Raw genomic sequence first — 16559 nt, 5'->3', positions numbered from 1 at the left:
AGCTTTATATATATATATATATATATATATATATATATATATATAAGCAATTCAGGTCCACACATGTATTCCCACTGGCTCAGAGGCCTGAGGATCACAAGTTCAAAGCCAGCCTCAGCAACTTATTGAGGACCTCAGAAACTTAGCAACACCCTCTCTAAAAATAAAACAAATAGATCTGTAGATGTTGCTTAATGATTAAGAGAACTTGAATTCAATCCTTGGCACCAAAAGTAAAAATAAATAATACAATTTAGTAAGTTATCTTATTGGATTGCAGAGAGCATAGTAAAAGAAGGAGGGGTGTTGATCCTGTAGGATGTGGAACTGATCTAGAGGTGGAATGACAGATGAGTTGAAAAATAGATTATGTCAATGATAGTAGCAATGCAAACATACAATTGTGTAGTAATTCATATTTCAATATTATAATGTCCTTGACCATCCTCATCTTGAAATAGTCTCATTTATATTAGAATAAAAAGATTAGAGAAATAAAGAAAAATTACTAACATTGCTTGTGGAGAAATAAATGCTCAAGTCTCTATAATATACAAAGATAACCTATGCAGTTTTTCATGCATACTTTAAATTATCTCTTGATTGATTATACTACCGACTATAATTTAAATGATAAAGAAATATATACTAAGTGAATAATGGCAAGAAAATAAAGTCTGTAAATGGTTAGTATAATTACAACCATTATAAAATTAACTATTTAGAACATGTCAGGAATGATCTATTTTTAAAATTTTACTTGACAAATAATGATACACATTTATGTGGTAGAGTATATTGTTTTAGTACATGTATATAATGTTAAAAATCAAATGAGGGTAATTATCACATTCATTACCTCAAATATATATCATTTCTTGTTGGGGACACTCAAAATCACTTATTCTAGCTATTTTGAAATATGCAATAAATTACTGTTGACTCTACCACACTCCATGCTGTACAACACTGAAACTTACTCATGACATCTAACCCTATGCTTGATGATCAGCCTCTCTAGTTCCCCTCTCTTCTACTCTTTCAGGCTCTGTTAACCAAGATTCTACTCTCTACCTGTGGGAGGTCAGTTTTTTTAGATGCCACATGAGGGCAGTATGTGGTATTTGTCTTCCTGTGCCTGATTTATTTTACTTAAAATAATGTCTTCCAGGCTCATCCATGATGCTGCAAATAACAGAATTTCACTCTTACTAAGGTGAAATAATGTTCAATTGTGTCTATATACCAAATTTTCTTTGTATGTTAATCTATTGATGAATACCTAATTTGATTTCCTTTCTTGACTATTGTCAAGAGCCCTTTAATACATATGGTAGTGCAGATATGTCTTTTGACAGCCTGATTTTCATTCTTTTGGAAAATAGAAGAGGGGTATTTTGAAACATTTTGCAAACCCCTTTAATGTCTGCCTTCATAGAAAACATCTGGATTCATATTTTTTTTCTTTTCTGCTCAATCTTTTGTGATATTAAGTGTGATGTAGCCCCTGGAAAACACTCTTGTACACTCATTAGACAAATCATGTCTAAATATTATAAAAAATTTAAAAATTTTATGAACCTCAAAGGTTCTCAGAATGATACATTGATAACACTTGTAGAGCTGGGCATGGTGGTGCATGCGTGTAATACCAGAATTTCAGGAGGCTGAGACAAGAGGATCACAATTTCAAATCCAGCAGCAATTTAGTGAGACTCTGTCACAAAATAACAAATAAAAATGGCTGCAGGCATAGTTCAGTGGTAAAGAACCCCTGGGTTCAATCTCTAATACCTCAAAAAAGAGAGAGTACCCTTATAGTAAATGTCCACCCCTGATCACCTACTAGTTTATTTACTAGCTGTGGGTTTGGGATTCATAATGGAATAGTCCAAAGATGGGAATTCTTAGCCCCCTGAACACAGGACCTGTATCTGTTTCCTTTTTCTCCTAGGCCCTAAAAATCCAGGATGCTGTACAGTACCCATTCAGCCTTCCCAAGATGCTGCAGCTGCATGGGCAAAAGGGGATGATTTTCGTGCTTTTTCATCACTTTCTTCTCCCAATTACAGGCAACAAGAAGCTATAGAAGTAATTCTACAGCCTGTACTTCAATTTTTGTGTTTTCTCAATATATACACACAAATACATACAAGCAAATATGTGCATATTCATAGGTATATGTGTATATGTATGTATTTTTTAAAAGTTTTCCATTCAAATACAATCTAAAAGTATCTTATTTAATATTGAGCTAAATCAAAGATTTTAAAATGATGGTCCAGTGATCAGCATCAGTAATAGCATCTTATAATTTGTTTAAAATTTGAACTTTTTTCCCCATCCCAGATCTACTGAATAAAGACACTCTATTGTCAAGGTCAGCAATCAGTATTCTAACAACTTTGCAGGTGGTTCTGATGCATGTACTAGGTAAGTACCTTGATATTCATCTGAGAAAGATTCCAGCTCAGATGCAAAGTACTTGACAGATGGTAAGAAAAACCCTTAGCTCTCTGCTGCCTCCTCCTCTTCCAGGATCTGGATGGTTTAATAATAAAATGAGGTTACAATAAAGTCAAAAAACAGTAAAAGAGTGTACAGTATTATTTATTTTCTTCAACTGAGGACTTGCTTAGACATGGAGTTCCCAGACAATCAAGATCCTGACTTATCCTTGATTATTGTGGCCAGTGAAAAAGGCCTGACAGGAAAATTCAGGGAAAAAGCAGGGTATGTCCCTATAAGGGAACTCAAAAAACTCACACTTTTGGTCTCAAAATCAAGGAACACACTAATCTGGCACAGAGGCTTCTCTATATATTGGCAAGTCACTGGGGGAGAGGTCAAAATTCTATAATGATCACTTTCTTTCATGCACACGAGGAAGAATATTTTCTTAGATGCAAACATAGTACCAATGTTTGTTGAGGACAACTTACAGACTCCTACAGCCCAGTCTCAAGAGTTATCCACATCCATCTCCCAATAGTGTTTCCCAGAAATGAAGATATGGGCTCCCCATGCAGCAAAATAGTTGGAGATTCATCTTGACGGTCTTGTCTAAGTACAAATGTTCTCACATCCTCAGAAAGCCTGATATTATGATTGCTTACTTCATTACTGAGGGAAATTTCCACTGTGAAAAGAAAAGAATACTCCAGTCAAAATTCATTATAAAAAATAAAGTTATCAGGGGAAAGATTTATCAATGAGTATAAAATTATAATTAGCTAATAGTAAGTTCTTATGTGGTATTATACAGTAGTATGATTTTAGAAAACCATAATGTTCTGTACATGTAAAAAAGCTATAAGAAAGTAGTTTGCATGTCTTTACCAAAAACAAAAATGATAAATATTTAAAGAGACAGATATGACTAATTTGAGTTAAATATTATACAATGTATATATGCATTTAAATATCTCACAGAAGCCCATAGATATGTCTAATTTCTATTTTTCTGTATCAGTTAAAAACAAATTTAAGTTTAAAAAGTAAAATTAAATTATCTATGATAAGACAGTCTAGCATTTCATTGAGAAGTAGGCCAAGACTACAAAGGCTGTTCTAGCTAGAAAAATAACAGATTCAAATACAAAATATAAAAACATATGTATAATAATAAAATTTTTGAAAAATCCATGAATTATAAAGGGAAGGGAGGCAGTGCCTACTTCTTTTAGAAGCTATACAATAAGGTCTTCCTAAAGCATCTAAGCCTAAGGTTTCTAAAGCATTAGAGCCCTCCTGAATTTTACCTTTTTACTCGAGGTTGCAGGCTATATATTGCCCTGTTACATTAAGAGCATTAATCCTCATTTCATTGCCTATTTCCTCTCAGTATCCACTCCCACTCACCAGTCCTTTGTGTTGTGTCTCCCCACCTCCCAGCTTTTTAATATATTCTATTTTCTCCTTGAACCCATACTGTTTGGCTCCTGTGCAATCTTTTCAGCAGCACAGGTGCACTTCCCATTTTGCTGTTTGCACCTCTTTTCTATCTCCAAGAGCTCATTGTCTTCATCAGCAAGAAATACACTGAATGCACAATTATATGCTCTTGAATTTCTACAATTCATCTCCTACCTCAGCTTCTGCCTTAAATACCTATGACAGGTCTTCAATACTGATTCCACTGTCAAAACTCAGATTGATCTTAGATTTAAGAATTTTTTTTTCTGAGCTCCTTAATGGTTACTGAATGTCTTCAAATCCCTGTATGTGCCTTCATCTTTCCATTTGCTGAGCTTTGTTTTGATGTCATTTTTTTGTGGCTGTTAATACAGGGTCTAGAAATAGTAAGTGTGAACTTATATTGAAAGGCAAAATTATTTCTCCTGTTGTTCTACAGAGGACCCAGAGGTCACATGATGACTTCAGTTCATTTTGCCTTACATAGAGATAGAACCCAAGACCCAGTAAATGTTAGGCAAGCATTCTGCCACTGAGCTACAGCCCCAGCCCTCTGCACATGTTCTTTTTTTTTAAGAGAGAGAGAGAATTTTTTAATATTTATTTTTCAGTTTTTGGTGGACACATCTTTATTTTATGTGGTGCTGAGGATAGAACCCAGCACCCCACGCATGCCAGGCGAGCGTGTTACTGCTTGAGCCATATCCCCAGCCCCTGCACATGTTCTTAAAGGGGAAGTTTGTAGCACAACTGTCTCAAGCTGTTTCCTAGGGCAATAACTCTGATACTTACATCCCATGTTAGAATTTTTCTTTTCTCCTCATTCAGATTTCTCTTATTTTCTTGGATTTTTCCCCATAACGATCTCATTTGCTTCAATAGCTTCTCCTATAAGGGAATTATAAATGTAAAGTAAATATACACGTTTCCTAACAGATGGAGAGAGTCAAGGGATGTAAAATAAAAGTACTTCACTGAGAATAAACTGCACCTGTGTGCCTGATTTACCTCCTAAGTTTCTATTATGTAACAGACTAAGAAAGTTTATGTAGTTGGCTACCTTTCAGATATGGCATCTTGCCTCATCATTTTATCTGCTAATGCTTCTCTCTATTGATCTCCTTCATATTTGTCTAGTATTACTAAATGTATTTCCAATATAAAAGCCTCTTTCAGCTGGTCAAGGTGGTGCATGTCTGTAAATGCCAGTGACTTGAAAGGCTAAGTCCATAGGATCAGAAGTTCAAGGCAAGCATCAGCAATTTAGTAAGGCCCTAAGCATCTTAGTGAGGGCTTATCTCAAAAATAACAAATAAAAATGGCTAGGGATTGCTGGGAGCCATTAGCCAAGTAGGTATGACAATTTCCTTGCCAGCGTACCCCATGTTGCTTAGTGGAAGGACTCGTGGAAATAGGACATTTTGCAGTGACATTGCATCTAAGGTGACCTTGCTCAAGGACCAAGGCGAATCCGAGTTTAGGGCGTTCCCGGTTTGGGACTATCCAGTTTAGGGTGGTTCCAGGTTTAAGATTATTCCTGCTGGGAATATGGCATATCCTGCTGCCTGAGTTCCCCTTGAGTTCTCACAGGATTCAGACAGTATTTTTTGGGAGACAGAAGCCCAGTGGGGGTGGATTTGGGCAGAGAATGTGGATTTCCCCAGAACGTGATTGTAGATGGCTGGTGTGAGTTCGGGAATAAAGAGTTGCTGTTTGAATCTACAAGCTGTGTGGTGGCTCCTGATTTTGTGCCCAGCCAGACTGCAGCAAGGGATGTGACTCAGTGGTAAAGCAACCCTACATTAAATTCCCAGTACAAAAAAAAATAATAATCTTTTATGTACTCTTGGTCACTAGTGTCCTTCTGAAAATGGGGTCTTTAAGATGTCTTAGCCTAATTCTGCTAAATATAGATTGAAATGATATTTGTTGACTTTATCAGCCTCCCATTGGAATGCTAGCCTCACAAAGACAGGTATATTTAAAAATTCTATTGATATCCCTATCTTTATGTCTTATACGGTATCTGGTTCCTATTAGGCTCTTGGTAAAGACTGGATTAATCATCATGAGGACCATCACTTACCCAGTACGCCTCAGCAGCCTCCTCAATGGGACAGTGTCTGTGACCCCTATATTCCTGAGAGTCGGAGAAAAGCAAACAGAGCAGGTACTTGTCTTCTTCACGGAAGATCTTCTTTGTCGCCTGATGGGTCACACATATGTGCTCCTTGGAGCTCATTATTTGCCTTAGACTAGCTTGTCTGGCAAGTAAAGACATCCTATTCACACAAATATCTGGCTTGAAGTCTCTCAGCTGTGATGTCCTCTGGTATACATGGCAACAGGCAGGAATTTGGGCTTATTCCCAGGAAAGGCAGAGACAGGGCCAACAAAAGCTGTGCCCACAGCCTATGGTGACTGGGTCTGAAAGGTAGTTCATGCAGAGAGAGCAGGTGAGTTCTTTCTAGAAGGGTTGTGGGATTTCTGATTCCATTGTTCTGAGGGAAGAAAACTAGGAAATTTTTTTCATCTATTCTTGAAGAGAGAAAGGCCTGAACAAAATTGTACTCAAGTTCTCATTCAATAACACACATCTACTTAGATCAGAAAGATAATTAGAACAGATTACCTATAGTATTATGCCAAACCCTATTCTCCCCCAATAAATTGTACTCCTATTTTGTTGAGGTACAATTTCTCCCTAATTGTTTGACCTTTAGGCATTTGATTCAATATATAACTCCAGGGTGTAAGTCTGAAGTGAAATGAAATAATCCTAATGTTCCTTGGTTAAGTAAAGGGCATGTGCCTGAGCTTTAACTTTATTATTGTCTTTAACTTCATAATCATTCTATCTTGGTGAAGCCTTTGACTTTTTTACTAGTAAGTGTTGTAGCCAGAACACACTTTTTTTTTAGCTTGGAGATATTTTATTAAAAATTTTTGGATTTTTTTTTTTTTACTTTTTACAAATTAAAAATGCATTTCAATAAAAACATATATACTGAAGCCATTTTCCTTTGTATAAAGAAATATAAATGAGATGTGCATTAATATTTAATAGCAAAGTACTTCACTAGCTAAATTTCAAATATGTCAAGAGCCCAACAAATTCTAAACACATTAAGAATATATAGCTCTTTCAATATTTTGAGGGAACAGTGATTCTCCTGCCTATGGCTTAGGATCTGCTTCCATGCTTGTTTCTTGAGCTTCTTCTATTTCTGAGAGTTTCTCATGATTTTCCAATGTTTGCTGAAGTTCATGGATAGTACTAAGAAGAACATGAAACTGTTTCTGGCTCGATTCTAGCTTATCTTCAATGCTTTCTTTAATATGTGAAAGATGCTCTAATTCTTTTCCTAGAGCCTCTAATTCTTTTAATGTCTCATGCCTGTCTGGATGATGCTAGATCACTTTTGCCAAAGCATCATATTCTTGGCGATTTTTTCGTATTCGTTTCGCTTGAAGAATCTGCTTTTTGCACTCAGCAATTTTTTCATGACCTCCAGCAATGCTACATTCTATTTCTTTATAATTTTTTTTCATAATTTTCCATTTCTCTGAGATTGATGTCATACAGCAGCAAAGTTTTGCCCATTGAAAATTCACATTGAGATAGTGTACTCAGCATCCATTGGTACTGGCTATATCCTTCCTACTGGGATCCAGAGTTGCACCACTTAAGGAAACTTTTCACTAGCAAATTAATTCTTCGATCATCTCCAGCACCATCTCCATCAATAAGGAGACGCTTCTGTATCACTTCGTCGTCAGTCATGGCTCCCATGGCATGAGCAGTGGCAGTGGTGCAGATTGCAGTGCACAGTTGGCGGAGGTGGAGATGCAAAACACAAATTTTTGATCAACATTAAAATAAGGTAACAACTAACACATTATCTTCTCAATCAATAATGGTAATTCAATCACCAATAATTCTCTAGTGTATAGATTGTTTCAGATATTGTCTAGCAAATTAAGGTTATCATGTTTCAGTTTACATCTTTATAAATGAATTATAAGTTTTAAAAACACATTAATAAAATGCAGTGCACAATGCCACTCATTTGCATGTATTCTTTCACCTATAATCCAGAAAATATCTTTCTTGTAATCCATTGATAAGAATGCAAAAAAAAAAAATCTATGACCAAAATTTCCCTGTGCTATCTTTTGTTGTCTGAAATGGATCCCCATCCAAAATCAACTTCTGAATATATAAAAATTAATAAAGACTAAAGTGAACTTTGTCAAATTGGATATTTCTTCCAGCATCTTTATATTTGAATATACTGAACTGTTGAATGTCTCTATGTTTCTATTATCTATCTACATGCCTGAATTAAAACAGATCAATAATTAAGAAAATGGGAATGGTAATAGCTTTCTGTCCTTTAAAATATTTCCCCAAGCACATTGTAAAAAATGTTAATTATCATGTAAAAAAATTATTTTGCAAAAGCTAAAAATTGAGGTCCTAATTTCTACATTATGTAATTACAAATTGCCTTTTCCTTTATACTCAGGTTTCTTTCTGATAGCCAGTGTCACTTTCCTGCAGGCCTATACATTCCCTTGCTTCTTTAGAATTTAAGTTAATAAACCAACCTCTAAAGAGATAATATTACCACAACCAAGAGGAATACGTTTTTAGCCATTTTATGAACTATTTAGTTATATTTTGAGAATACCTTTGCATTATTTGTAAAGTAGTAAATAATACATGTATGACCTGTTTACAGAACAAAATGTTCCTAACCAATTTATAGAATCTACACCAAATACAAGTCTATGAGACATCTGGCAGCGTTTTTTTATCCTTACTATTCATATGAACAAACCAAGGAATACAAAAAATAATAAGCAAAAATTATGTAGTAAGATTAGATGACCAATTTGTTTAATTTTGTATAGCTTCTATAAAAGGAGGTATTTTTCAAAACTAAGCAAAGAACATCAATTCATTCAAATGATTTTAGTTTACAGATTTATACATTTTGAAGATTTGTTTGTTTCAGAAAATAGTTGCACAGGGTATGGTGGTGCATCCCTGTAATCCCAGTCACACCTGAAGCTGAGGTAGGCATATCTAAAGTTCAAAGACAACCACAGCAATGCAGTGAAACCTTTTTTCAAAATAACACATACAAAAAAGCCTGGAAATATGGCTCAATGGCTAAGCACCCTTGGGTCCAATTGCTGGTACAAAAAAGAAATAATAATAATAATAGGAACATCTCCTTTGTAAATTATATACTCACCTAAGGAATGTGGCTATTGTCTCACCAATGCTTGCTGTAGAGGTGATATGAAGTCTGTCTGGGGATCAGCGCTTCACACAGAAGAACCAGTATTTTTCAGGGGTCTCCAAAGCTAGGTGAGTTCCAAAACTACTCTGATCTGGAGAGGAATGAGGTTAGCTCCTCCTGCAGTTTCCATTTATTGAGGCTCTGAAGACCACACCCTGTTCTCCAAGTGATTAGATTTCATGAAGCTTCCAATAGGAATTAGTATGAGTGATTATGATAGTATAAGTGATTAGGTTAGTAAGATAGTTTAGGCTAGGATGGTTTTTAATTTCAAAATAGAGAGGATTGATTTAACACTTTGGCTAATCTTGATCAACAAACCTTTACAAGCACCACCTCACACATACTTCCTGAAACATCTTGACACTCCAGACACACCCCGTGTAACCACATTGATCACACTGGCATAGATGTTTGTAAGGTTTTCTGGCTCCTAAATTTCCTCATAATGTCTTGAATCCCAAATTCCCTGCTTGAGCCAGGGGTTACCCAGCTTTTTCTTCCTTTTCTTCCACAGCAGACAGGGCACACTATTCCTTGGCAAACTCTAGGCAAGATTTTCTTGTTATGAGAGTATATAATATGTCTCAAAATAGAAAAACAAAAAAATTCATTAACATTTTACTAGCTAGTTACACATTTCAAACATGTGCACATTCCATATATGGGCCTCAACTTGTTTTCTTACTTTGGTTCCACAAATATGAAATATCTGTTGAAATTTTAAAAGATCTCATTGAAAGGTTTGTAGTCAAAATTATGAGCCTGGTGCTATGGGTACAAGTTGTAAAGTAAAAGCATGTGTTGACAGCCATGTTTTCTGAGTCTAGAGCCTGTTCCCAAGAGACTGTCCCCAAATTTCTTTAACTATTTACACAAATTGCATTGTAACAACAACAACAAAATTAAAGTAGTGTATACAGTGGCAAGGAATACTTTAAAAGAAATAGTTTTTGTCCCAACTTTCCCAAAACTTGATAATTGAATTTATCATGGATGCCGCCGTTTTCTTATGCATTCTTCAACTAATGATTTAGTTCTGACTGTGCCACATTTTTTGGGGATACATGGAAATCATTACTTGATCTCTAAACCTTTTATTATACTGTTTTGTATATTTCAGGAGAATGATTGTATTGAGTTTTAACAATTGTGCTTTTAACAAATTATCTTGGATTCCAAAGGCAAAACTCATCTTTCCTGGGGACCATGATTTTTATAAATACCCCCAAGAATTTTTTTCTATTGCTTTACTAATTTTTCTAGTATCATCCTTTCCTTGGTATACTATAGTATCTATTAACAAAATAATATATATTATTAGAAAATATTAATAACTTTTATAGGATAAAAGGTAGACTACACAGAAAATATTTGCCTCAGAAATGGTTAATAGTTAAGTCTGGGTTAAACCTTGTTTCAATAAAGATTTAAAAATTTAAAGAAATACCCAAAAGGATAGCAATCTTTTCAGTAGCAGAGCTTGCAAACAGCACTGAAAAATATTAATAGACACACAACAATAGGCTTGTGTCTGTGAGAGATCCTGAGGCCTGGACATTGACTGTGAAAAGGGAAATCATAACATCTCAGCGGTAGGGTGCCCATCTCCCAACCCTCCTCTTCTCTGCCGTCTCTTCCGTGGGGTCTCTGGATCCTGAAGTACATTTTGCATTAATTGTAAGATTGTCCTTCCCAGGTCAGTCTTCCTCTTTTATGTGGTGTTGCGGAACAAACTTGCCTGTGCTAGAGGAGTGCTCCACCACTGAGCCACAACCCCACCTTGAAGCATATTTTATTAAACAAGCTTTCAACAATTATTCAGCTATATAGTCTTTTATATTCCAGATATTCAGATGATAATTGAACCTTTTTTCCCCATGCGTAAAATATTTATTGATGGTAGCTTGCTAACTGAAGGAAAAGTCCTTGACAATGAAAATGCAGGGATCTCCAGAGTGCTGTCCTTGTTACTGCATGCATTGAGTAAACATTTGGAATGAAGGGTAGAGACATATGTGCGTATTATGTCCATCTGGTCCAAGAATATGAAATCATCTGCCCAGCAAATTTGACAATGCAAATGGTTTCTCCACTCCAGAGGGGGAAAAAAAAAAGTTATAATTTGCTCATCCTGGAACAACATTCTGTGCAAAGAGAACACATGAAACTGGGCATGGTGGTACATTCCTGCAATGCCACCAACTCAGGAGTCCAAACAGGAAGAGTCTAACTTTGAGGCCAGGCTCAACAACTTAGAAAGGCCATAAGCAACTTAGCAAAACACACTATCTTAAAAAAATAAAAAGGGCTCTGAATGTGACTCAGTAGTAAAGTAACTCTTGGTTTAATTTCTAGTAACTACCTGCCCCCTCACATAAACTATGAATATCATTTTGGATATATGAAAATGGTGACTGCACAGAATGCAAGATTGAAAAGCAACAATAAAGAGTGTATGAATTTTGGAAAAAGAAGAATAATACAGGTAATATTAGTAGTAATGTAAAATTACATTCCCTTGCTTCTTCAGAATTTAAGTTAATAAACCAACCTCTAAAGAGATAATATTACCACAACCAAGAGGAATACGTTTTTAGCCATTTTATGAACTATTTAGTTATATTTTGAGAATACCTTTGCATTATTTGTAAAGTAGTAAATAATACATGTATGACCTGTTTACAGAACAAAATGGTAAAAACACAGTGATTTCTTTTCAAATTTATGCTGCTTCAATTTCTTTTTCTCTGAAACTTATTGAGTAACATTTTTTTTTAAGTAGACATCAAATCCAAAGGTGCTTACACACAAAAAAATGAAGGCACCTCTTTATTTTTGTTTTGACATGAGTCTCATTACATTACTTAGGTCCTTGCTAATTTACTAAGGCTGCCTTGTGATCCTTCTTCCTCAGCTCCCTAGGCTGCTAAAGTTACAGCTGTGTGTCATTACACAGGGCTAATGACCATTAAAAAAATCTTCATCTCTTAATAATCTCTGAATATGATATTATCTAACTATTCTTATTTTAGCATAATTCAGTTAATGCTTTCTTCCCTATTACCTAAGAAGGGATAAAAGAAAAACAATATTTAGTGATCAGATCAAAGGAAATTAACCAATTGAATCTAATAAATAAATCTAATAAGTCAATCTCATCTAATAACTCAATCTCATCTAACAAGTCAATCTAACTTAATCTAGTAAATCTATCTAATCTAATTAGTCAATCTGATCTAATAAGTCAATCTAACCTAATTAACTTTTTTTAATCTCTGGGTTCTTCCCTATTCTAGGGAAGTTCTTGACAATCCAAGGAATCAGTACTCTGTGAAACTCCTCTGAACCAAGTTCTAATCACTAGGCTCCAGCTCAACTCTAGGATTTCCTAATCAGGGATTTTAGAGGCTATCTGTAGGGTCCTGAAGGAATCCAAATGCTATGAATTCTCTGTACATTCATGTGGGCAGTGAACACTGTATACAAATATTTTATTATTTAAACTATTTAAATGCTGACTAACAGGAAAAAAAAGTGTGAATAGAAAATTAGCAAACAAATTTGGAGAGATAAGCCTCACACAGTGGCAGAGGCCTGTAAACCCAGAGGCTCCAGAGGTGCAGACAGGACAATTCCAGGTTCAAAGCCAGCCTCAAAAATTCAGAGAGGCACTAAGCAACTCAATGAGAACCTGTCTCTAATAAAATAAAAAAATAGGGCTGGAGATGTGGCTCAGTGGTCAAGTTCCCCTGAGTTCAATACCCACTATATATATATATAAAATTCTGAGGGATTAAATCTACTAAGAAAAATAAAAGAACATGTACTACAAAATTATTTAAATTGCTAATGTTCTTTCTTTTGAAGAGTCATAAACCCTACAACAAAAAGGGAAACAAATGAGAAAGAAAGTTTGGTGAGAAAAGAAAGAATGGGGTAGGTAGGGCAAGAAGGAGAGAAAGGATTATTCCTATGTCCATTTTTATCATTCAGCATCCGAAATATCAGTCAATATATATATTGTGAAACTTTATTCCAACTTTTACATTAGATAACGCCTTACCAACCTACTTGTCTACGGTTAACAAATGCAAGTAGACTATTTCTAGAACACATGTTTTGGCTTCCTGACACGAGGGGATTATTTCTAAACTAAGGGCAGTTTCAGATAATTTAATCATAGAAGCATCTACCCATTTGATTAAAGAATTTAAAACTTTCATTTACACCAGAGTTAACTCACAAAAGGTTTTCCCCATGTGATAAATGTGGTATACGAAAGATGAAGAAATCTATTATGGGTAATAACTCAGAATTACAGATTTTTGATGGCCAAGACTGATAGATGAGAATAAAATGATTTTGATGAATCAGTTGTTTTCTCCATCCTTGAACCATATGAGAATATTAAAACAAAATCTCTAAATCTAAAGCAAAAAACCTAAAAAAAAACCCAAAACGTAAAAGTAAGTAGTCTAGCTATATCAAACCAAACTATTCCTCAAAGCAGTCCCATTGTAAATTTATGTTTTATAATTTTTGAATGCATGGACCAAGTATTATCATGTGTATATAAATCAGAAAATTCAATTCACCCTTTTAAATAATATATTTTATATAATTCAAAACATTCCCCTTTACAAAAAATCTGCAATTTTTTTTTTTTTTTTGATAATAGATTACCCAGACTCGTTGTTGCATATGATTAGGAAATAGAAAATGAAGTGCCATTGGATAATTCTAAATAAAAGTTTAGAAAAAGTATACCAAAAAAACCCAGATTTTTTTGGTATTGTGTGTTTGATTTCTAATATTTACACACACATACTTACACATATATAATAGATGTTATATATATATATATATATATATATATATATATATATATATATATATATATACACACACATATACATTCATATATGTATGTATAGTCACTCCTCCACATAAATATGATCCATTATATTTCCTTCTACACTAAAATAAAATTGTAAATTTGTACCATAACCATATGAAAACTCATTCACAACTAAATATCCTTTCTGATTTCCAACCACATTTCTGAAACCTCCTAGCTCCTGGCTCACCTGATTTTTCAGTCTTTGTCTTGGATCAATTAGTATTCTCTCATGGAGGACTATTTTGACCTCTTCAATGTTATTCAACTTGCTTACCATATAAGGCAATACCCATTACTTTCATGGAATTTGATAATATTTCAAATATAGCTTTAATACTCTTATTATTTATTATTTTCTGATTTTCCAACTGTGATGGTTAATTTTATGCATTAGTTGCACCAAGGTTTTAATCAAAGTAATCAAAATGTGCTGGGCAAAATTTTTTAGACCTATTTAACATTTAAATTAATAGACTTGGATTAAACCAGGTTAACTTCCAAAATGTGAATGGGCCTTATCCAATCAGCTGAAGGTCTCAGAGTAAAGGACTAAGGTACCCTGAAGAGAAAGAATTCTGGTTGCAGGCAGTCTTCAGGTTTGAGACTGCAACATCAACTTTTCTCTGGGTCTACAGCCTATTATATGTTGGTATCTATAGACACATGGACCAATCTCAGGTATACATATTCAAATGGATACAGATTTGATCATAGAAATATAGATATATATATATATATATTTATTTGGGTTTTTTTTGACAACCTTAATACACCCACTAAACAATCTAAGAGTTTTGAAAACTGCTGGCTTAACTCATTTTTTTTTGTAGTTATCAATATGCATTGTTTCAATAATGCATAAAATGGTTCCTGAAACTTAATAAATAAATACATGTTCATCAATAACAAGCAGACCCTGTCATAGAGATGAAAACAAGAAACAATTTGGATGTATAATATTTCTGTTTTCTAAAACTACATTAATTATGATTTTGAAAAATTCTATCTAGGATCTCTCATTTATAATAAAAATAACATTTCTCAAATCATTCATTAATAATTTTTTTGTGAGGTAAGGGAGAATTTCATGGTGTGACAACGTTTTTTCAGCCTATAATGTAATTAGTAATAAGTTTCACAGAATTTATACTTTAAACAAATACACATTTTTGGTGTATACAAAGACCTGCAATATTTCTATACATTCATCAATATTTGGAGAGTATGAATAGTCAAACTTTGAAAAAACTGACTATATTGATAATGTAGCTTCATTTCATTAAAACTTCTTTCAACAATAATATCTTCTTGGACTATACTCTTCTTGGACTCTAGATTCTTGCAGAGTATTTTGATGTCTTTCTATATTTGGCTTATTTCATTATATTTCATGCATCAAAATAAAAACAACTAAAATAAGAAAAAAAAGATCCAGACTCTGAAATGTGTTCAATTTATAGATGTGTTCAGAGACAATTTTTTATGATTATAAAAATTAAAAACTCTCTAAACTTGAACAGAGACACTTTTTTTTTTTTCGTATATTTCGGCCAGCAGCAGAGGCACACATTTGTAACTCCAGTGTTTTGGGTGACAGAGGCTGTAAGATCACAAGTTCCAGATACCTGCAAGACCCTATATCAATTAAAAAAAAAAATAGGTAAGGCCTAGGGGTAGAGTGCCCTTTGTTTAAATCCCTAGTACCACGAAACAAACAATTAAATGTGTTTATTTAACTGGAAAGCATACATTTTCTACACAATGAACAATAAAACAGCAATTATGATTTTATTAATCTGTCTGTGTAAAAGATTTAATTTCAAGAATGGGGAATAATTAATTCTTGTGACACTGTATTTCTGGACAAACTTCTAGTCAAATGTTGAATAGAAAGTATGTTGGCTTTACTAAGACATGCAAACTCCAAACTATCCGAAGGTGGCTCTAAGGGGAGAATCTCAGTAAGATGAAAGTAATTTTGCTTTGAATTTTACATAATTATTTTTGTTGTTATTGCTGTTTTGTTTTCCAGGGATTGAACCCAGGGTTGCTCAACCACTGGCACACACTCAGCCCTTTCATATTTTCTTCAAAGACAGGATCTCATTAAGTTGCTGAGGCTGCCATTGAACTTGTGGTCTTCTTAACTTCAGCCTCCTAAACCACTAGGATTAAAGGTGTACACAACCACATCTGGATGAATTTTACATTCTTTTGATGTTTTTCTTTATATCAGTGCTATTATTTTGCAGGCCATAAATTAGTGTGCATCTAGTCTCATTATCTTTCAAAGTAAAACTCCAAACTGACAGTTTTAAACTCAGGCCTGCTCCAGTGTGTCTGTTGGATAAGGGTGGGAATACCAGATGGAGGGGGCAATTAAGACTGACTAAAATCTACATAATCAAGTTTTCAAGGTTTATTTACAC

At 34.3% G+C, this 16559-nt stretch overlaps 2 pseudogenes; both read right to left on the bottom strand.

The window, feature by feature from the left end:
- Positions 1-2658: 2658 nt before the first annotated feature.
- On the bottom strand, positions 2659-6412 carry LOC107160967 (annotated as a pseudogene).
- Positions 6413-7060: 648 nt separating this feature from the next.
- Positions 7061-7763, bottom strand: LOC107160972 (annotated as a pseudogene).
- Between the last annotated feature and the right edge of the window lie 8796 nt (positions 7764-16559).

Source organism: Marmota marmota, unplaced genomic scaffold (assembly GCF_001458135.2).
Source record: "Marmota marmota marmota unplaced genomic scaffold, marMar, whole genome shotgun sequence".
Lineage (NCBI taxonomy): Eukaryota > Metazoa > Chordata > Mammalia > Rodentia > Sciuridae > Marmota > Marmota marmota.
Note: the sequence above shows the minus strand (reverse complement) of the source record. Positions and strands in the feature narration are given on the sequence as shown.